This window comes from Symphodus melops (assembly GCF_947650265.1).
Source record: "Symphodus melops genome assembly, chromosome: 23".
Taxonomy (NCBI): domain Eukaryota; kingdom Metazoa; phylum Chordata; class Actinopteri; order Labriformes; family Labridae; genus Symphodus; species Symphodus melops.
In genome coordinates, this window is record NC_136713.1 from 6,420,600 (window position 1) to 6,445,066 (window position 24,467).

Genomic DNA, 24,467 nt, shown 5'->3' on the forward strand with positions numbered 1-24,467 from the left:
CAATGGGGGTGTAAATATTCGGACGTGTGACGCAAATGGATTGTGAGGTGCTAGATAATTATCCCCATCCGTTCTGTGAGTGATTGAAAATGCATTTGGCTGATATACGCTCTTTAGGTGCAGCATAAACAGCCAGCAGCATAAACAGCCAGGAAAAATATGCCAGACGTGCGGATTGCAAAGGTCCCTTTGATTAAGGTAGCAGATTAGTCTCAATAAACAATCATTAAAAATAATACCCACTGGCTTTTAAACACCTCGAAGATAAAGCCTGTGCAGAAAACAACAATGCCAGGGCGTAGCCTTGTTTTGTTATGTTATGTATCTGCACGATGAAACCTTCCAAAGAAGCACCTTCTGATTATCTCCATGTGCATCTGCTTCGTTCGAGGCTTGTGAGTGTGTTCGCAGCTCCGAGGCCTATTTCCTAACAGTTCGCTTTTCTGCTTCTGGAGCTGAAACGGTTCACACTTCTCGGCACCTGGGGAGAGTAAAGACACACAGCAAAAAAGTAATGAGTTTGGCGGAAGTGGAAGATAATAGCACATAAAATATGATCCTGGTTCCACTGCAGTTGAGTTTATAATACTGGCTTTATTACCCACATCACATTTATTGAGTTTTATTATCCGCAGTAGTCGTTGCAGCATTTTTGGGGAGAATGGCCTGCCTTGTAATACATAACATAAATCTTACTTAAACCTATTGTTTGAATTAATGTTTGTTCTTTTTAAATTCATTTAAGTAAATGCAAAATCCATACTCCCCTCCACAGACGACTTTTAACAATGAAAACGGGCTCAAATTTGTTTAACTTTTCCACTGTGTGCAAAGGATCACTCCCACAAGTACGCAAAAGGTGATTTTGTGTCATTACTGCTGCACAACTTATGGTGGTTTAACGTCACGTTAACGTGTGTGTGTGTGTGTGTGTGTGTGTGTTTAGATAGATTCATGCCAAAAAAACCATGCTTGTTCACAGCAAGGAGGGAGTGTTGGATTTGTCCACCATTTCACACCTGGGAGCTGCAGTGTACACTTACTGCCTTTGGCCACTGACCAGCTCCAACAGAGAAAATAAAGGTGTGTGTGTGTGTGTGTGTGTGTGTGTGTGTTGGTAAGGGAGACTTGTTAGCCTTCCCAGCATGCATTCAATCTGCGAATCCCAGCTTGTCCGAGCACACTACTGCCCAGTGTTAATAATTCAATGCTGAATTTAATTAAACTCAATTATTTAAGGTGGCATGTGTACCACCTTAAATATTAAAGAGGAAAGTGGCACATAGATCCCACAATTCCAAAGTCACCCATTTTGTCTGTCTACACACAGTCATGCAGAAATTCATTACATTTGTGGGATTTTACATTAAATTGAAGCTTCTGTATTATTGTTAAGAGGATGTAAACAGTGTAGTGCCGTGTTTGGACTGATGGCTTCCTAAGAAACAACGTTTTTTTCTCTGCTCGAGTGAGACAACAAGATTATAGCTGTGGTAAATATGAAGCAAAGGAAACTGACTAAACTAGCTGTTAGAGCTCCTAACATGTTAGTGCTGCTAACATGTTAGCTCGGCAGACTCAGGAGGAAGGTCCAGGTAACGTTTCAGTAACACAGTATGGAAAGACTGTAACGTAGAACATCTTCTCAGCTAAAATTGAGAACAATTGAGAAACACTGGCTTTAGTTCCTCATAAAACAACATACCAACTGTCAGGATTTATCTGACAACACTAAAATTCACTGCCAGGGTGGTCAGCAGTTCTCTTTGTGTACTTTCCAGCATCCTCCCTGCATTTACACTGCAGACAGTTTCAGAGCATTGTAACATTTACTGTCTGACCAAACTAGTTATGGGACTTTCTTTTGCAACTTCTAACAGCTGAACAGTATTTTGATTCCGCTCCAGGGCGAGGTGCCAAGATGCTGCAGCCGTTCAGCAAACAAGCAGTAAAAAAGTGAAAATGCCATATTGGTGTGTGTGTGTGTGTGTGTGTGTGTGTGTGTGTGTGTGTGCGTGCGCGCACAGTCAAACACAGGTTTACACCTGGGACTGAATGGCTTGTTTTAATGCATTATCACAGTCTTGTGCCGTTGGCCCCACAGCTCCGACATGCTTATGAAGTGGAATTCAAACGGCATCCACTCAGAGTCAAAGTCTGTTTGAGAATGCAACACGCAACTCACGATCCGTCCTCCAGTATGAGCGGTGTCTACGGAGACTTACGCTGGACAAAAGTGTGGGTCACGACTGATTATGGCCTTGGCAACCACATCCTTTTTACCTTGGAGTTATAATCCTGCTTTAGATGAATCAAGGTGCAACCATGGGGGGGGGGGGGGGGGGGGGGAATGGTGTGTGTGGTGAGAGTTGTTTCCTATTTGAATTATGTTGCATAACTGAAGCATGTCTGGAACTGGAGGTTGTTTTTTTGGTATATCTTTGAGAAAAGTCTTAAATCTGCATTTGGGAAGTCAACACAACAAATGTGCATGTACCTCTACAGACCTCTAAAGATATTGGCTGATAAATCAGTATCAGATTTTTTCTCTCTCTCCCCCCAAAAGTCAATATTAGCCACTAGAATCCCACATCGGTCATGTCCAAATGACTCGATGCATTGCTGATTTTGCTGACAGGTGGTTGAGTATAAGCTGTTGGCCAGGTGACTAAAGGACCGCCTCTTTTCAATATGGCGACAGACATTGTTTGGCTTCATAAACCAACAGGTCACCTCACTGTGACTCTGTTTTACGTTCTGTGCCTGAAGCCCATGTGCATATCGGCTTCAAGCAACACTGAAGTTGCCACTTACATGGCAACTTCAGTAGATTGGAAGATGCTAGCAAGCAGGTGTGATTTGGGGGAAATGATGATGGGAGAAGCTGCTAATCCTGCTCCTACAGTTTCTACTTAGCTTGCAGAATAAATAGCTCCGGCTAATGACTTCATTATTTTGAAGTGTTTCTTTTTCAGTATTTTGTTTGCCTGAATACATTTAATGTGTGTTCAGTGTAAACACGAGATAAAACTGCCAGCTACTCATTTAGGTAGATAAACATTTACCTTATAAATTCAACCGGTTTAACCCATCAATAAATGTCTTTTTTACATCCTTTGCAAATGATGCTTGTTAAACAAAAATAACTGAATGTGTTTCTCTATCATTTATGAGTGCATTCAAAACCCATCTCCACCAAGCTGTATGAAATGCATTATGTTGATATATATATATCATTATGGTATAATAATCTTTGTAACTATGGCAATGGTGTAAAATGAGAAATTAAGGTTTCTGACAGGGGGAATGCTTTGAAATAAAAACACAGAAATAAAACAGATAAGTGGCTCATTACTGAAGGTGAAGGTTACACATTTTATCTTCTCATGTTTGCACATGAGATCATCACACACCACGGCGTTTTTATTTTATTTTATTTCAAATAATGAAAAGACAGCCCCCTTAAGAGGAACAACTAAGCATTTGTATGGCCCCCATGTGAGTGGCTGTAATATACGCTTACACCTTTCCATTAATGTGGGTGTCCGCTTTACAACGACACAAAAACATGTTCCACTGTTGATTTCACCAACCTCACGGATCCTTGCTGTGTTGACAAATAAATTCCATTTGTGTCTTTGGGTATTGGAAGGGCTCGGACGTCGGTAACACAACACCACTTGTCGATCCCACCTAAGCACAAGATGTCATCCCCCGCCTCTGGGATGTTTTGACTTCACTTTTTGAAAACAATGAGAGGAGGTTTAGGAGCGTTGCCAATCTTTATATGCATCTAAAAGCAGCATGGCAGTGTGTAGCTTCAGGGCATTTCAACAGTTACGAACTCAGCGGTCATCGAGGACATCAAACCTTCGACCCTCTGCTTACACGGCCGTGTCTCTAATGACCGTGGCGCTCTGTTTTGTCACTTTTGACTTCCCCCAGGTAGCTGTCAAAACAAAAGCACTGAGGTCATATAACTTCACCTGTCTCCTTTTGAGGGCAAATTTTGGGTGATGAATAATAATTCGGACAATATTGTTGTTGATGGTACAGCTGCGATGATGTGCCTGATTTGTAGCCCCGGGCAATGCCACTTCCTATTTATTTTTCAATTAAAAGTGACATTCAGAACGACGTCCCCGGCTTCTACTTTGATGTATTTTGGCTTTCTGACAGAGTCAACAAGGTATCTTACCCCTGACAATAACAACAACCTTCCCCCTGTGTCTCCTCAATTCCCGATGACTGGAAAGCGGCCAAACTACAACAGCCGGAACTCTGACAGATCAGATAACTCAGGACTCACTCCTTTTTAACTCCTGCCATCACAAAGTGTCTCGGCATCACCTTTTACCCATCGTCTCCTGTTACAATGCATTGCTTACCCGCGCTATCTGATATCTAGTTAAGTCATGAAGGATGCATATCAGCTCAATTTACTATCGATTGCTCTGGTAATTAGGCATAATTTAATTTCCCCCCACCGTCCCCCTCCTCGCTCGCTTCCATCTTCCTCTCTTTTTTTTTTCTTTTTTTTTTTTTTACACCCTGAGGAAATCAAGAATGGATCGCCTGCGGAATACGAAATTTCTCTGAGTAAGTATTACCTAGATCGGCTCAACCTAATAGAATACAGCTTCTTTCTTTCATTTATTTGTTGGGGAAAGGCGTTCAGCTTCAAAAAGTGAAGAGTTTTGATAAGCACCAGGTGAGGGGAGCGTCTGTAAGGTTTCTGGTTGGAGGCACTGTGTAGTATGGTATCAGATCTACCTTGAACAGCAGATAAATAAGCCTTACTTGGTAGATGCAGTTGCCATGGAAATGGTTAATTTCTGTGCCCACATTTTTTTTCCCAATCGTAGCTACGATTTACAAATCCATGCCCCCGTCACAAATCTGTTAAAACAGCTGTATCCTGATTAGAAAGCTGTTGCCAAAGTTTTCAAAGCGTGTCTACTTTACAAATTTGTTCACAAAACTATTTCCTGGATTTCCCACAGTTGTACAACACCATGCCCAGAGTTTATAAATCTGAAGCAGTGTTTAGTTACTTTTAGATACCTTTAAAATGATGTAGCAAAAGGAAAATAAGATCTTTTTTTTTTATTTTGGATCTCATCAAAATTTGATAACGCACAATGCAACTCAACCCTCAACAGTTTGGCAATACTCCTCAAGCACTCTGTGCAACTGATAAGCTCGCATCTTTTCCCTTGATTTTTTTTATATATACAGTAAAGCCTTTTCCATCTTCCTCAAATCAGGTACCCCTCTGCTGCAACAAACACCGACTCAACCAGCAGCACTCCAGGCAATTTTCTTTGACTTTGCACAGCTCCCTCTGAAGGTAGAAAGTTTGCTTTTCACAAATGCCCAACATCTCAAATTTGATAGCATTTCCTTAAACTGAAGCAGGTACTGCAGCTGGCCATTCAGAGTAAACATTGAGCATAAACTGGGAATTTAAGGTCTTTGTCTTCACACCGGGCTCTTGCACCGAGGAAACAATTGCACGGCTGTGCATCGTCGAAACCTTGATCCAACCATTGGAATACATGCTAAGAAACCTATGTTTGTATTAGTAAAAATTACCTTAATATCTGCAAATTAAGACCACTTTCATTTGCTCTGAATTCTTCTGAAACCCTTTTAATTAATGTTTGTACATACAGCGTCTCTATTTTAAGAAGCCAGGGCCTGCAGAGCAGCGTTGTGCAGCATATTGTGAGTGGGAGAAGATCGTTGCCCAGTTTTCCTTGCACCATATGATATCAAATTCAACATCACTATCAACCATTCTGCCAGATATAAACTGAAGTGACTCCACTTTTTCTGTTTTTTTTTTTTTTTTTTTGGTCTGCTTTGAGTCATGCATATTTGAAAGTCAGAAAAAAACAGCATGGTTAAACAATCACGCACAATCCGAGGATTTACATTTACCACTCTGTGAATTGATCTAAAATGCCTCACAGCTCTGTCGGCTTTGTTAGCCCTCCGACATCAGCTCGAACTGATAATATTGTCTTCATCATCACTCCGAGAGAAAGAGAGAGGGAAAGAGAGGGAGAGAATGATGCGAATAAGGAGGAGGATTTGCATACTCTTTCAATCAAAATTTCAAGCACACAATAATCAGTCTGGATCTTTGACAGAGACCTAAATGTTGTCGCGATGTGGCGTTTCCACAGAGTTTGGGCTTTCTGTTAAATTCTCTGACTTTCTGAGCCCAGAATGTGATTAAAGCAAAAGTAAAGTAAACACTCCTTCAGTGCTCCCTCAGCTGCCATTTCATAAAGCGATGAGCTTCATAGCAGTGTGCCTTTCTTCAGCATAGTTATGTCTCTTCAAGAGAGCATGTTGTGGTATAATAGGATAATAAAAGGTGCAAATCTTTTTTTTTTTTTAAATCCATTTCAAATTTAACCTACAGAAGCTATTTCTAAATTGAGTAATAAGGAACTAACTTGTTTTTCCTAATCACGTTTTACACTGGATACTGCTGTCTTTAGTTTACGATAAGTGGAGTATCCACAACATATACAAAATAACCTTTAAGACACAGTCCTATCAACATTGATCCAAGATAAAAAATCTTTAAGAGTTGGAAACTTGTGTCACACATCATGACTGGCTACAGATTCTGTACTGTTTTGAGCTTCAAATTATTATTATTATTTTTTAAATCATTTCAAAGAAGAGCATTATTTGGAAGTCCATATTCACATTTTCCTTCAAATCAATAGTTGCCTCTTCTCGGGGGCATTAAAACAAGCTTGATGCAGTTAAAAAAACAACTCAAATGACTCATCCAACATTTGCCAGCTGCTGTAACTTTACAGTAATTTGGAGTGACGGCATTACAGCTGGGAGATTTGGTGGATTAGATGGCTGCAGCTCAGCATTTCTGTCCTACAGCGAAGCCCCCAGCTAATTTTTCATCACTACTTCCATTCTCTGGCAAGCCATTGTGTTCTGCTCTGTTCCTGCCACGCTCGCTGACATTTTTTTGGAATATGTGAGTCAAAAGAGCCTGTAGTCAAACTCTCGCAAGTCAGAAGTCACGGAAACTAATGTCAAGCCTGAATCAGATCCAATATACGAGTCAATCAGGGCTCAGCTGGTGAGGTTGGAGAAGGTGGGACGCTACGAGAAAGCCATGAACGCCTTTTGAAGCGTTAGATCACCCAGGGAATTGTGTAAAACTTCACAAAATCCAAGGCACTACATGATTCAGTTATTCTTTTTTTTTCTTTTTTTTTTTTTTCTCCAGTCCAACCAGGCACTTGCTTGACAATTCCTACTGAAGTGTTGCATGAGCAGAGAATACAAAAAGGCCTAACTTTTCCAGCATGGAAGTTTAGTTTTAGTTCTGCCATAAGAAACCCCTACAGGCTGGCTTTTTCTGACTTTCACAAATGACTTACACACAGAGTCTCCTTTACGAATCAGAAGGACATTTCCCCCGTCTTTAAACAACTTCATCATAACATCACCTGTTCTATTTACAGGGGAGAATCATCATCATAAAAATCATTTAAAGGACCAAAATGTGAGATATCTACTGAATTAGTACTTTAATATATCATTAGGCAGTTAAGAAACATGCTTCCCTGACAATGATAAAACAGTCGGTACGTCTTCCTAAGTTTAGATTCCAGTCGAGAATGGTTTGTTTTTGTTTTGACCAGAGAACATGAACGGTTTTAAGGCACCCCCACACAGCAGTTTTGGACGCTCCTCGACTTGTCAGATATGAGACCAGTTATCACGGCACACCAACAGGTGTTGCAGCGTTCAGATGGAACTGACCGGATTCTTCCCGAACTAAACAGCCTTTGCATTTTCCAACAAAATCCACAACCAGCAACGTGATAAACCAAGAATAAAAACTGGAGATTCTTTTGAAAGATGGAGAGAGGTTAGAACGCAGAAAGGTTTCAAGGCCGATGCAGAGCCGGTTAAACACTGAAGCTTCTGTGTCAGCGACATGCCAACCTGTGTGTTGGGATGAGGTATGTAGTCAGATAAAACAGGGTTTTGAAAATGCAACAAAAAAAATTAAATAGATAAAAATAGGTTGAGCTCATTTTACAACACAGGACTTCACGCCTCTCGGAGCACAGTGATCTCTGAATAGTGCATACAGGAAGTACTGTTATGATTTTATCTTTCACTTCCTGTGTGACTAAAAATCCCTTGCTGGTAACTTTATGTCACTCCTGTCCTCCCCCTTTTGCTGCCTCGATATAGGCGTTACGTTCCCTTCAAGGATGTGGAGGAGATTATTGCCTTGGCATCCCCAACCCCCTCACTGCCACTTCAGCCAATAAGCCTTCAAAGAGGAGCTAGCCAAAGAAAGATATTGGAGGGGGTCTTCTGAGTGTACACTCTAAAGCCCTGCTTTTCCATAGCACTTAGCCACATCGTGATTAGCATAGCTGTATCTGTGAACAGGGAGGAAAGCAAGCCGTGTGAGACTGGCCTGAAGGAGCAAATGAAAAAAAAAAAAAAGTTCTCTTTTTAGAACTTCTGAGGCAGCGCCTGCACAGATGTACATTGCACTTCAAATTGTAATTCATGCATTCTAATTGTGTCCTTTGGTCTCTGCATTTGCAAAAACAAACTTGAATTATGCTTTTCAACTGAACTTTTTTGGAGCGTTTGCGACTCGACAACTGAAACAGCTGCATCAAACCTGCTTTTCTTCAAAAAATAAAGACGGCGGCTACAAAACAAATAAAGTCTCTGATAGAAGTGTGCTGATAGTGTTGTCAGTTATTAAGATCTACAGATATCTTCTTTTTAAAAGATATCTGTCTCTCTGAACTCCTCAGAAAGCAAGTGGATGAATTATAAAAAGCTTGACGTGACAGATTTTTTTCCCGTCCTTCAGCTTTGATGTAGATGTGAGTTAATTACTGTGATGTCCCCGAAATTACACAAAACGCTCCAGATTTGCTTTTTTTTTTTTTTTTTCATTTACATTTTGTACTTATTTCCACTCTCACATATCCTTTCCTTTCTCCCTCACTCAGGCTCTCACTTTTTCCCTCTTTACAGTGCCCAATTTGTTTTGGCCCGCATCGTCAGGATATAGAGCTCTCGTTAATTCTTGCCTCGCAGCGTCTTTTGAGACATGCAGTCGTTTATATTTATATACCATTTTTCTCTCCCCCCCTCCCCTTTCGTTTGTCCCTTTTGCCTTCGTAGTTCATTATTTTTTTATTTACAAGAAAGCAATTATTTTAACAAGGACTACACAAACTGAAGCCAAAAAATACTGGTTCATTTAAGGGGAATAAAACACAGAGGCAGATACAGTATGTCAATCACAAAGTGCTACTACTAGAGCTTCAAGACAGCGTTCTTAAAGCTTATGATGGTATGATGGTCTGGGTCCGTTTAGTTGTTTTAACTGTCACGGGGAAAAGAACAAAATGGTTACCAATGATTTAAAGAAGATGAAGAACAACTACTTGAACATCCAGCGCAACTAGCAACAATAGACTAGCGGTTATCTTACACCCCATGTGAGGCTAATAGTACTCATTGCAGCGGCTCTGGGTTCAAATCTGACCTCTGACCTCTGCTGCATCTCATCTTGTATTCCCCTATCTTGTCTCGGTTTAGCTGTCCTATTCAATAAAGGAAAACATGGTCCAAAAATAACTTCAGTCAAGCGCTGCTTTTATTGGGTGAAAATAAGTCTAGCAGTTACAGTTTTTAAGAAAAGTGTTGACAACCCAGTGGGGAAAATGCAAGGAAGACAAGTTGCAGTTCCGAGAGTGTCCACTTGAGTTTGCATACAAAACCCCACTATAACACACTTTATACCGCTCAGAAGCACCCCTCTCCTGCCAACAGACCAATCAAAGCAATCAAAAGCACAACTCTTATACTTAGGTTATTTAATTTGAAAACCTTACAGTTTTTGCTGCTTCCTGTTTGGATGTGAAGCCAGCACAAAGTTATTGAGGCTTAGAATTCTGCATAATTGGGGGCGTGGCTGAGCGGATCGACTGGTGGGAGGGATGTGCCTGGTTGAAAAGGAGGTTTAAGGGTCACCTCAACCCCACCTCTTTGCCTGTTGCTAGGTAGATTGGCTTCCAAACTGTGCTTCAGAAGTGTCACTGAGACTACATCCATCTTTAATACAGTCTGTGGTGAACAGTTAGAAAGCCATTCTACGGATAGTTTCAAAGTAACTCTAAAGTCTTTCCGATTTGACTTCCCAAACTTTGTTGCGAGCATGTTGCTGCATATTCCACACTTATACACAAATGGGATATACCGACCTGCCACATGTCCAATCTCCCCATCAGTGTATCAACACTAATCCAGTTACCACTTCTCATTATCCCCACTCTGCAGATGCACGTTGATTGAAATGTGATACGCATCTGAGATGGAATTCGCCGCAAGGTCAACGTGGTAACCTTCTTGCAAATGAGAACAGGAATGCTTCCAACATCACGGACATGGCTTCCAAAGCAAGTCCCTTAAATTGTGTAAGTGCATGTTTGTTGGCTAAACAAAGGTTTCAGTGTCTGATGTCAACTCCAAATATTGATTCAGGAGATGATTCATATATGGACAGAAATGCTCATAGCTGATACGCTAATGGTTATCCAGGCAGATGCACATACCACACACATTCAGAAGAAGCTTTATGTGGTAGTTAGTTACTCATATTTAACATACACTTTGTTCTTCCATCCAGAGTCCTTATTAAGTTCTTTTATCGACTCAAAAGATCCTAGCATACTTTCAGTTTACTACAGTGAATGTCCTTTAAGGCGCCGCTAACAGTCTTTCTCTTTCTCAACTGTCCTTGACGTTGATGAATTCTTGAATACCAATGTGTTTCAACATGGTAAAAATAACATGTAAATCATGAGCAAAAGATAAGGTCACCCCTTTGTACTCTCATTTAAAAGGATGAATGTATTCCATGTACAAGTAAACAACCATTAGGATGATAGCAGCTACATAAATGTCCCCAGAGAGATAAAAATCTGATAGCTAAAAACTATGAAGCTTGCAAACACTCCCCTCACCCTCAGTCACCGTCTCATGTATGTTTACAGCCTTTGCCTACATTGTACCTAACGCATGCAAGCACAAGCTAACCTACGGTGTTTAGCACCTGCCTGACCAACCAAAACACCACGTCAGCAGGTAAGAGCCAACCTAAGGTCCACCCTGATATTGGAACAAGCTCTATCCACCTGACATTTCACTTAACTACGATTTTTGTGCGTGTCATATTGGTTGGTTTGAATTGCATACAATTGCTAAATAGCATCCATTCCTAAACTGGGAAACACATAACCTCCTCTTCCAAAGACGCCCTCTGTCAACCACATTAACAACCCCCAAAAAATTATCACTGTATAAGACCAACTATGAGATGTTTGTTTACTGGACAACAAATGAAGCGTAATTTGATTCATCAATCTCTTGCATGTTTTGCGTCTGCCGATGCTTTTCCCAAAAATGCATCGAGCATAACCATCTTCAGACTGCACATGTTCCTACTCTGCAGGGGTAGCATAGATATGCCGAATTTGAATGTGAATTAACAATCAAATCTATGCCCACATTCTGTGACTCCAAATGCAATCTGCGCTTGTAATGTCACTTTTGACATTGACTAAAACATGCATTTAAAAAAAAATGTTGGTGATCGTTTGATTAACACAAACTGGTGAGCTGCAGTGCGAGATTTTACTGAGTGCAGTAAATATAGAGAAGAGACTTTAGTGCTGCCTTGGCAGCGGAACAACAAAAGGCAAATTAAAGCTAATTAACATCTGTTTCTGGCTCTTCAGCGTGATTTAGGCTGTCAGGTTTCCTTCAGACCAACCACAGTTGCAGGCACCCAGAGGAGGCAGGAAGGAAGCTGTCGTAAGTGCATCACACACAGAAACACACACAGGCTCAAATTTACACTCAACCCTCGTTCCCACACAAGCTGAATGACACATAACAGACTTCACAGTCAGGGGTGCGCATGAGCATGCTCGACAAAGATGCACACAATGATGATACACAGGAGCCTGACACACAAACACAGAAGCACATTTATACGCAAGCTGAACTAATAAAGGAGGTATTCATTCTCCTCTGCCAGACTAGGGTTGTGTGGGTGAGTAAGAACAAGCAGCTCCTGCTTTCACATCACATACAACATTTTTGTTCAGCAAAATGTACTTTCAGAAGTCAAATTTCTGAATACAGCTTTTTTTTTTTTTTTTCCAGTTAAGAAGTATTCTGGCAGTGTTTGAGAATTTTGAATGGGTTGAAAAGCCTCATTCAAATATAGCACTAAATGCGTGAACCACTAAAAAAAAACCAGATCCTACAACAAGAGAAGTCGAAAAATAACGAGTATGTGACATGGAAAGGGGTTTTTGGGTTCAAGTCTGACTTTTAAATTAAAGTTTGCAAGTTTGTCACTAAAGATTTCAACTTATTTTTCTCAAGACGCTCACAATTGCTGTTTGCTCTTGCAAAAAAGTCACAAACAAGCCGGATCAGTGCTACAACATTTAGAACCTGACCGATTAATCGGCCTGCCGATAATTGCCTATTTTACTCGATTCATTCACCAGTCAAAAAGCATTTTATTTGAGTATGTTACCAGAAAGTATAGTATGTGGATTAGTCACACACGCACACTGCTCTGCATTCTGTATTCCTGTTCTTTTAATTCACTGGATACACATAGGTAAGTGGATCACCAGTCAGAGATTTAATCCAGGTTGTGTAATCTGAGCCAGCTCACATTAATTGATTAAAAGTTTGCCTGCAACATTTTTTACTTCTTTAAAATAACTTTAATGAAGGTGAGATCAGGGAAAGGGGGATATACTGCCCCTGATGGCGCCATATATCCATTACACACAAGTTTTTAACATACTCTAATGGGTTATAACTGCTATTAAAACTATTTAATACAAACAAAGCAGTGTGATATAAGCTCATATAAGAAACTTGTAAAGTTTGTATCAAATGTTGTTTTACTGGTCAGGTCACCTTTTTGAATGCCAAAAAAGAGAGAGTGCTGAATTACCATGGACATGGATTCGTTCACGGCCAAACAGGATGCATCTGTTTAGAGACAGATGGTAAGGTACATTATGTCAAAGAAAAATAGTTATAAAAACACAAAGGAAGTAGGAGTCATTTCTTGTTTTTCCCTCATTTCGCTTGTTCTCTTTGTCTTTGTTCACAATTGTGCACACATGCAAATGAGTGACGGATAAAAGGATTCAGAGCGTGTGCACATTAGCATGCGCAGTTACTTTTAAGAGGATATTTCCTGAGTCATGGTCCCTCTCACGTAACCATTCAACTTTTCTTTTTTTCTTTTTTTGTTTGCTGTTGTTGTTAGCAATGCAAGGCCAGGTCTCCACGTGGAGTGACTCACCGCTCTCCGTAACATCAAACCCTCCAAGAGAATCACAACACAAAGAGGGCTCGGATTTTGGGTGTCCTGTGTGGGCAGAGGGAAGAGAGATCTCACACATGCACTTGCATTCTCACAGTATGCTAAGAAACAACAACACCACACACATGCAGCGGATGCTAATGCGGCTACACATGCCTGCATCCGTGCACACAGACTGACGCGCGAAGCACACACGCACTTGCTTTGTTCATATACTCCCCGACTGCGCCGGCTTATCAGTGAGGCAGACAATGGCATCCCACATGTAGTGTGATCTATCATTGTGGGCCGGGGACTGCATTACAAGGCCTTAGATTGTGGACTAGATGGGCCTCTCAAGGGGGAAGGGGCCGAGTTTGCCAGAACCGTGGAAGCGGGGCAAAGCTGCATCGCCAAGCAGCGGAAATGAAAGGCGGCTTGGGCCTCTTGGATCTCTCTCTCTTTTTTTTATTTTACTATCTCCCTTTTTCACTCCCTCCGCCCCTCTCTGTTTCTCTCCTTTGCCGTCTCTCTCTGCCTCGCCATAAAAGGAAGATCATGCGTGACTGAAGAGGCAGAAGATGCTGGAAGGGGAAAGTGCGGATGGAATGATTGAGTGGAGATTTCCGATAAGGACGAAATAAGGAAGGGAGGGGGGAGATATGAAGGAAGTCAGTGTTTGTTGTCGTCGTCCCTGATGGTGATAGCGGCGACAACAACGGGCTTGTGTCTAATTAAAAATGTGCCATTGGTGGGAGCTGGGGAAAAAATGTTGTCAAGTGACGTTCAAATGCATTAAAAGCAATAGAAGTAAAACATATTTGGTTGCAGTATAAGAGCTCAGTCTCCATTTTTAATTACACCTATAGGTAAAGCACTATGCTGGCAGACAATTCTGGATGAAACCGCTCGAACAGGGATTTTCACTAAATCATGACATAGACTGACTGTGACAGCTCTCATTCGGAAAGCTAAAACACATTTGCATTGAATCGTTCCAATGGTTTCTTCCTCCTAACCTTAACCCTCAACCGCTCGGTTCAGCTCCTGTGTCGCGCACTGACGCTTTAATGGAAAGTGACAGGCAGACTCTGCATTTATTCTGCATCTCCGTGCCAAATAGGGCACCGCTGTTAGACGCGGGGTCCAATTTTAACACATTTAACATGAACAAGTCAATATATATTACGAGGTGGATGCTTGCGACAGTCTAATTGTAAAATGAAAGAGAGCGTTCAGTCAACTGCGTGTAATGTAATTGAAGCCTATTTCTTAATGCTGAGTAATGCAGCGGCGCATAGTCTCCCAAGCTCTAAAGACATGCATAAGCAATATTTGCTTGTGAATAATTTAAGTTTGCTTAACGGTGGAGACATTATTTACCCACTTAGGATGCAAGCTTACCTGGTATTATTACAGAGAAAAAATATTGGATCAGGGCAGGGGGTGGGGGAGGCCTGGACTGAATCGATCAGTGCTGCTCTTTGTGGTAAGACATGGCTGTGATGGAAAAATTGACTCAGTGGCTGAGTGGAAGGATAAGAGGAAGGGGGAGTTTGTTTGACTGTGATTTCTAATGTTTGAACGACTTCTGCAGGATCTATCCTTCCATGTTATACATTTAAGTCATCTTTAAGGGTTTGAAGATTGCACCTTATTATGCAATATGGTCATTGCCTTATTCAGTTTTGTTGGATGGGGATCCTTTTGTTTTTGCTTCTTATGAAAGAAACCTGGCTGACATCATCACTCATCACCCGACCATCACCTGAAGCCCAGACCCCACCATCGGACTGTGTCGTCCAGACAACCGGCGCCTGACGCCCAGCCTCTGCTCGGGACTAATCCTCATGACGCATGCTTTTCCTGATCTCAATTTAAAACCTGTCCATAAATCTACTTAATATTCTTTGAAATCCTCAAAATATGGCTTCAATTTGAATTCTGTGACGAGAAGTCTGTTTGAAATTAGACAGAGAAATGGCCCTATACTTCTCAGTTAATTAATTACCTGAGGATCTCATTTTCCTTATGAGTTTGTGGTCTCAATCACTAGTTTAAAGTCCTCTTTGATTTAGAACAATGAAGTGTCCAAATTAGAGGGAAATAGCTGATAAAGCAGAATATGCTTTCGGGCCTTGGTTCTGGCCTCTGGCCAGAACACCATTTTTAAGGGTTTCAAATTGAGAATTCACAAAACAACGCGATGGGTAGGTTTGTACAGATTCCATACTGAAAAGAACTATAACTAAAACTGCTCCTACTGCAGTGGTTGTAGCGAGGCCAAGGCTGAAACAATACACACAATCCCACACCAACTGAATAATAAAATCGCCAAACCGACAAAACAGAGAAACAATACAAGGCTGCTTGACATGCAAAAAAAATAAAAACATTTGAACAAAAGTTTTGTAGGGAGAACCAGGAAAAGCTTCCTTGATGGGATCCACCAAGGTCAATTAAGCAATGTTATCATCAGCTTGCAAAAGGTGGAAACTAACAGGGCGATATCAAAAAGCCCTGCCAATAAACTCAAAACAAGCAACATCATTGAAGTACCCAACAAAAGTGGATTTGGAGTTTATATAAAGTAGGACCTGGTCGATATGGGATGTTTGGGGGCGATATCGATACTAGGGAAAGAAAAAATTGGTAATTAACATATTAGCCGATAACGTTCTGTTGAGATAGATACAATTGATATCGATAGCAGAGACTCTAATATAAAGCCTTACTGATGCGCTTAAAAAATAGGCATGAGGCCGATCTCGAACAAGGGATGTACATGATTGGACGTCGACAAAATGTAAACATGTCATTCAACGCAAATTACATTTAAAAAGAATGTCGAAGTTAACCTGCAAATGTGCGGCATTTGAGGGATTAACAACGTAAAGACCACCGTATATCCGAGAAAGATATCGACCGACATATTGATATTTGAGGTTTTTTCTCTCCCTAACACCGGCATCAGTATCAGCTATCTGTTGGGCCCTATTTTATACATTTCTACTTCATGAAGTAACTGATTAAAACTTCACTTTGTAGAAAAATTACCACTTGGACTAACTTTAAAGATGGAAACCACACTTGAAAATATTTGTATTCAATGTATATTGTGATTTCAAAGTTGAACCCATTTCCCACCTGTTTACATGGAGGTGGCAGGGTTATAAACTATCGCAGGCTGTCAACAGAGGGAGCTGTTAATATCTTGGCTTGACTTTTTTGGGAGCTGAATAATAGCTGAAATAGTGCGTTCCTAATCACCCATAAACCCCACCCTCCTCGATTGGACCTATAAAAGAAGATATTCATGGATTTCAAAGGTTTACAAGACGCATAATAAAAATTCTGCAGTCTCAGTGTGCATTGAACGTCAGCAGCAGGAGTAGCTATCAGTCTCATACACACGTCAGTAACTGCATATTGAGATCACAAATCGTCAAACAGGCAACCTGCTGGGCAAATAAACACAAATCCAGCTTCTGACGGTGCAATTCATGTTTTACTTAGTCACACTTAGAACTTCACACACAAACAAACAACACCCTTAGTGAGTCATGCTTCAGAACAAGTGTGGGTGACCAAAAACAACAACGATTTTAATCTTATTATTGATGTCAACACCAACCTGTTTGTCATGCAACAGAGAGCCATTCAAAAAAGGTGGCACCGGGGCAATTGTTTGTTCCCACTCCTCCACACAATGACAATGACTACATCTTAAAAAGCTGCCTTTGTAGCAGACTGGGGAATTTCCAATGGCAAGTCACTTTTCTAAGTTTTATTGGAAGGGAATGAGAGCAGGTTAATCAGAGTTTTTTTCCCCCTGACATGGCTTATTCCATAATGCCATAGCAGCAGGTATTCCACCCCCCTCTTTGTCCAAGGCTTTAAACCGGACCCCGCTGATTATCGTCACATGTTCTTAAAGCAGAAATATCAACCGCCCACAGAGGCAGCCTGTCACCACACACTTAGAAGTGTGAGGCTTTGAATTGAGCCATCTGGTAGCATCTTTGGTGGCAAGTTCACTGCCTCCATTCCGATGCTCACCATGCATGTCAGCATACCAAAGAGACTGTTACACCTTTGGCCTGTAGTGTCATGGTGAGCTGAATTTAATATCCTTGGCTGCTATGGGTTGTTCTTGTCATTCATGTCTTTCTACTATTTTGTTTGTGGGTTCTTTTCGTAATTTGAATTGGTTTAAAACTTGGAAACTTGTCTTAACCTTTTCTGGTACTATTGGATATATTCTGGTTTGGTTGGAGTATATTGGCAGTCTCCATGTTGCACAAGCAATGCTGTATCCTAAAGCTGTACAAAGCAATGCACCGGTCTGACAGATGACAGCTTGACTTTTGGCACTACATATTATATAGCACGATTGTAATGTCATGGGCAATAACAGCATGAATGTATTTGTTTCTTAATCACCCGCTGCCTCCCTAAACTCTCTCATGTCTTGTGTGCCTTTGGAGTGCAGACCCATAAACCATACAAATAAAGATAAAAGGTGCACACACTCTAATAGACTGTTTTGGACAGTTTCTCCTTGGAGGCATTCCCGCTGTTTCACTCAGGTGTACAAAAGAAAGTACAGAGGAAGTTATGTGAGGAATAAACGAAAAACAAAGCTTTGGTGAGGAGTTCAACAGTGCAGGACTTTAATTCCAAAGGGGGTTTGTGTCCCGCGTACTGTCTACAGTAATGTTTCAGCAAAAGCACTTTGGTTAAGCTCGAGGACATATTGAAGATTTTAAAAAAAACAAAAAAAACGGAGTATATTATACCTTCTTAATATTTAAAGATCCCCTAATATTGTTTTCTTATCTCAAGGAAATGTCTTACACTGTCTAACGTTTCATCAATGACATCAATTCCTTCATCCTTATGACTTCCACTAACACTTTTTCTCCCCCATCGCCACTGCCCTGCAAGTGCTGACTGCCGAAGAAAGTCCATAAAGATGTGCATACGGCTTAAACCACAGACTGTACTGTAAAATGTATTATTTATTCAAATTAATTCATCCATCACATATGGCCACCGCCATTGTTGGGCTTCAAAACTAATGGGTGTCTTCACTGAGATTATGTCCATGTATTATACAGTGAGTGACCAAAGTAAAGGTGAAATAAATTAAATGAAGTAAGGTGAGGCCTTTTCTTCATGGTTCAGTGAAGACCAGTCCTTGTAAAAAAAAACTAAGGTTTCCTTCTCTATCGTTTTTTGCCTTTGAGAATGATGGCTTTAAAATTTCTTCCTTAAAGGTTATTTTTAGGGCCTTTCCGGCACTGCACAGCAAAAAGACTCGTGACATGACATATGCGTTTGTCTGCTGAACCATGCCCCCCTCGCTCGCAGCGGGGCTGTGTTAGACCCATGCTCTGAATCCCAATGACCTCAGCCGCGCTGCTGCTTTAATTCCCCAATACAGCCAAGGTAAAGCTGAATTAAATGATTGACTTGCTGGATTGACGCTAATGATTAAACTGCAATCATCATTTACTTGGCTGTCAATTGAACCGACTTCATTTACCAATAAAAAAAAACCTACTGAAATAATGATGGTGGACTAGATCTGCTGTGCTCTTTTTTTATTGTTGAAAGGGAGAAAAAGAAAACATTAATATTACATTTAGGCATTTGGCTGACACTTTTATCCTGATCGACTTTCAGTGACTGCGAGAGCAGAAAACGAAATGAGGACATTTAATCCCCTCCACGAGTTTGGAGAATATGAAATGTAGTTTTGATGAAGGATTTGGGTAAAGTACTTTCCCATACCTTCATAAAGACAGAACTGAGAATGCCTTAAATACATCACGCAGCATAGGTTTCTCTGAGAAGCATTTTTAAACAGAGAAGAGCGGTGTGAATTAAATAATATCGTCGGTAAGTTAAACTTTTAGCAAGGTTTTACTTGTGAAAAAAAAAAAAAAAAGTTGAAATCTGCCTTCTTCTATGGGGGTCTTTATTGGACTTTTTACATTTTCGTCAGCTTACTTCCCTCTTCATTCAAATAACACTTTGTCCTTTTGTGGCTGCCGCCCTGGCACATTTAGGGTTGCCTCGGAAACGCAGCATGTCATACTTCTACTTTTGCAAGCTCATGGAAAAACAGCTTGACATTAATATCAAGTCACTGAAAATGGGCGATTACTGTCAGGAAAGTTGTGAGACGTATCAGAAGCTTGGACTTCGAAAATGTGTTTTTTTTGCACTGCAGATTCATTTTCAAAATGTATCTCTGCGTAGACGCATGCGAGACTGTCATCCTTAAACACTACTGATAATTATCACAGAACAAGGACAAGGATGAATATATTTCTTTTTTTATCAAAACAGAATATAATCTAAGAGGCCCTTGTTATATTAACATGTAAATGATTGAACATGTTAATATCTACGTACATTTGTTGCTTCTTTGTGCAAAATTACAGAGGTCTGACAAATCCAAGGTTCTCATCCTTTTGATTGAAGAATCCTTGCTTGACGATAGGCAACAATGTCTACCCGCTTTATAAAACTCCTTACACATTGGCTCGACTGAATCCTCACTATATAGTAGGCCAAATTGACCTTGCAGCTTTTTGTTCTCCTTCATTCCACTGCTTTCTTCCTCTGAAAGCACTTTATTAAAGTCGAAATGCAACTCTCGCCTCCTCTCAGAGGCTTCTTTTTAAACCTTTGGTGTAATCAAGAGGCGACGTCGTCACAAAGCAACCCTGTGGCATAACAGGGTGTCATCACTTCCTTTAGGTGAGAACCAAGTGGGTTGTATACACATTGAAGGCCGTTTTTTCTTCTTTTTTTTTCCCACATACGTAAAGCGGGGTAGGGAAGTGTTTGGGTTGAGAGCACTGGGGGGGGTGGTTATTTGAACAACTCAACCGTTATTAAAAACAAACCTGCGGTGATAATGCTGGAAAGGTATTCGTCTACCAGGCTTTAAGCTCTAAATATAACGGCCTACTGTTGCATCTTTGTGTGAAACTACAAAAACAAAAGGCAGATTTCACAAAGCATTTTTAAACCCTGAGGACTAGATTTATGTATATTCGACATTTTCACGTGCAATAACCATCTGACCTAACTCAGCAGTAGCGAACTAATTAAGCAATAAAGAAGCATAAAGCTTTCAAAGACAGGGAGGGGGAGTTGCAGTCAGTGTGAACCGCTGCAGTGGAAGTCGCTGACCCAAACGGAACAACTGGTCCCACGGACGCTCCGACTGGAGCAGGTGGGGGGATGCAGATAGCGCTGATACTGCTGAGTCCTTGGAATCACGGGGGATAACAGGAGCCAAACGCAGACTGTACATGTCTGATCAAAGGAGTGCATTATGAGCTCACTGAACTTTGGGTTTAAGTTTCACTCTAATGAGCATAAAAGCACATCCCTTCGCGCCTTCTTCAGTTAATCTCACCAGAGTTGACTTTCATATTTCAAATATTTGTCTTTGCAAAAGCTTCATGACTGATAGGTTTTGCAGTGGGCTCATTCACAATCGGCTTTCTCTGAGATTTGGGTGGAATGCAGGTTAATTAATGTGTCCGTCCCATTCCTCTCTCGACAAAATTCCCTCTTTTTAAGTTGAGTTATACTTGCAGCCGAAAACATGGTGCGAAATCTGATACCGATATATCGTCCGACATCTTAGCATCCGTCAAAAAATATCACTTAACAAAACCTTCTATTTTACGGATTATTAAAGTGTTTGTTGCCATTTGACTGACCTGATGCTGGGTCAACCAAGGACACACCGGATGGATGCTGGTGTTGGCGGGAGCACAAGCCTCGACAACATTTGAAGGAACCTTCCAAATGGGACGGGCATTGTGACGTAATCAATCTTTAAGTGTGCTCTGCCAAGGATGCAGCCGCTGAAATGGGACACAACATCAGACTTTAATCGTGTTTAAAGTACACTTTCACTTCACAAAGGCCAATGACAGATTCAAAAGCGTGTGTTTTGACTGCAGAGTGTTTTGCTGACTTCAGTTGGTGCAGGGTGTTTCTGACTCGGTGATGTTTTCTGGTACACAAGGAGAGGAAACAATGTTTGTTCCCTTTACAATCAAAACAACCTCACATAGAAGGTTATATTGTCTTTTGTTAGGGCCTGACTAGTACAATTTTTCGGGGCCGATGCCAACACAAGAAAGACAAAAAATGATATTCTTAACAAAGGCAGAGCAGTCAGATTGATGAAAATTACAACAGAGCTGACTCGTGCTTGATTTTACACTGCACGAGTAAATCGTTTTCTACACACCAGGAGGATGCAGTTTGGCTGGTTACATTGCTGATGTGTGCATCGTGTCTCCAGCAGATATTCATTTAGCAGCTCCCTGAGGCTTCTCTTTTGTGCTACTCCTTGATCGTTTCAAAACTGACCGACTGACAAAAGAAAAACAAGCACGCGAGAGATGATTACCGTTTTGTTAGCACACACATTGAAATAACAGCGAGTTCTTTTTTTTTTTTAAATGGCCTCCAAGAGGTGCCTGTGTCGCCTACCTCACAAAACTCCAACACAGTATAAAAAGTTATGCATTGAATTAAACAAGGACTGCTATACAGGTTGTGCATATTTCATAGAGGCACATCTGGAACTATGGCCGCTGCTTTTGTACATCCCTTTGATTTGATGCACATTGTGTATTGGGTATTGGGGCGTAACATAGGCAACGCCGACGGTGACAGGTTGGTGATGCCATGACCCTCATGTGTGTTGACATCCAAAACAGGCCATGGTGATGGCCTTCTCTTGCTAGCTGCACAGCTATTGGAGAAAAGCCAAGTTCAAGAAAGGCACTTTTGCGAAACTGGAGCCAATCAAATGTGCAACATCCTCTCAATTGGGTACAAGTGATAATGTGTATGAATCAATACTGGGGGTTATTTTTATGACCTTCATTTCACGCTCCGAAGACAAAGCATTTTTCAAAGCCTTTTTTCTAACGTCATTCAGCGCACAACTCTGGTGAAGGGATTACAGTTCTAAGCTTTGTCTGTCATTTCTTTAACTCCCTGCTCAGGGAAGCATCGCAGCCTCTGCTTCACTGGACCCTCATGCAGAGGGCAGAATGTCAAACAGGTGGTTGAGCGGATGGGCAGGGACGTCAGCGCTCTGCGATGCCCTTTCCCGGCCTCGCTCTGGTGTGAGGCAAGTCTTACATGGGAGGGCAGCTGGTAGCCAAGTACTCTCTTAAGCCAAAGACTTTGAGAGACAAAGTGAAGGATGCACATGGCGATCCTCGTGTTCCTGAAGTAACACAATTTTACAGCTCTTGCACCTCCCGACACTTGTGATTTTTTTCTTGCCGTATGGCGCCATAAAGAAGTTCATGGGTAAGATTTTCAAACAACAGAGGCGTGAATCAATTAAAAACATCCGTCAGTGCCGTAGAACATTATTATAAAAATTCTAAAAAGGTTAATCATTTCTTTTGAACATTTTTTTTCCAATGTATTCATCATAAGTTGGGAAAGAAACACAAAGAACTTTAATACATCTAAATTGTAATGACTGTGTCGTCTCCAGGCATTAAAGTACAAAGAATGCCCACTCCAAAAAAAAAAAAAAAAATCCTTTGATTTGGAAAATAATATCCAGTCATTGTAGCTTTTTTGTGTACTGAAAAAGTAAAGGAATAAAATGCCGCCAAGCAAGCAGCAGGTATGTTGTAATGTGCAAAAACCTTCATCAAATCGCCTCTTTTTCCTACCTCAGAAGACTTACTCTTGGGATTTTGTTCTCAAGTCGGAGGCCTTTGAAGCTATTTTTGACTTGCTCAACCTACTTTTGAAATGACATTCACATCTTTGCTCTCTTTTCCCTTTTTTTTTTTTTTTGTGAGCCGGGAATAATACCACATGACACAACCTTTGGTCCATTTTTGGGATGGGGTGGGGGGGTGGGGTGGGTTGCGCGTTTACGGATGCACAAAATCATCCATATCATTATAGTTCAGGTTTGCAATGCTGACTACAGTGGTTGGAGAGATTAGACATAAATGACGGTGTTAAGTGGCCTTTTCCTAACTTAATCCTAGTTACAGTGCTTAAAGGCCCTGTATTTATAATAATCTGTTAACGCAGAGAGGATTTTTAAATGCTCCATATCCTTAGAACCGCTACGACTAGAGTCTGACCGATTAATCAGTCAAATTGCACCTAATTTCATATCATTATTTTACACTAGCAGTTCTCCTTCTGTCACCAGCATAGGGTGCTATATGGATTATAACCATTAACCATTAATCGGATTGTGTTGAAGTGTTGAAGCACGTAGATGCACAGATAGTTTTTTGTTGTGTTTTAAAACTGCATTTGATGAATCAATAAATAGTGTTGGATGCTGCCTGCGGCTTGTCATTACATTTTGCAACACACTAAATTCAACTTAATGATATTGTTTGGAAATCAAGCCGAAATGGTGTTACAAAAAAAAAACGCTTTTAGAAACATACGAATGTTTAATACATGTCAACAAGATTATGCTAACAACAATCTTTGCATGTTAGATGATCTCTGCCCCCTGCTGGTCGCCCACTGTAAACACATTTTACAGTCCACAAAATATCCCGAAGTGATGCCTCATCGAATTGACAATATAAAATATGGGCACTGGATGCCTTCCATTTAACTTCCAGATGCAAATTTTCATTTGCCACCAATGTATGTCCCAATATCGACGTTGGCCACCTGCAGGACGTGTGTATTTATCAGGTTTAAAACAATGACGCTGAAATGAGTGTAGCGTCGACATGTTGCAGGAGAAATAAGCTCTCCTGGACAAACAATAAAGACAGTGGTCAGCATTGTGGAAGTGAGGATTAGAGGCTCAAACACACTATAGGAAACTCAGTGAAGAAAGCACAGCAGCCGTGCCAAACAGTGGCCAACATTTGGCTCGGATACAAAACTGAACACATGACAGAAAAAAAAAAAAAAGCAATAAGTGCAAGAGTACTCGTGGTCTATCTTAATGTAGCAGCCTTGGCAAACACAGCAT

The 24,467-nt window shown here is 40.9% G+C and overlaps 1 long non-coding RNA gene across 2 annotated transcripts in view; it reads right to left on the minus strand.

Moving 5' to 3' along the window:
- Positions 1-24,467, minus strand: part of LOC306818558 — a 107,398-nt gene that overhangs the window by 34,494 nt on the left and 48,437 nt on the right. The window contains exons 3-4 of one of the 2 annotated variants that reach the window (XR_013778280.1): positions 21,184-21,330; positions 355-481 (exon numbers count right to left, since the gene is read on the minus strand). This is a non-coding gene — a long non-coding RNA (uncharacterized lncRNA). The remainder of the gene's footprint in view (positions 1-354; positions 482-21,183; positions 21,331-24,467) is intronic. The other variant, XR_013778281.1, reaches the window with a different exon arrangement.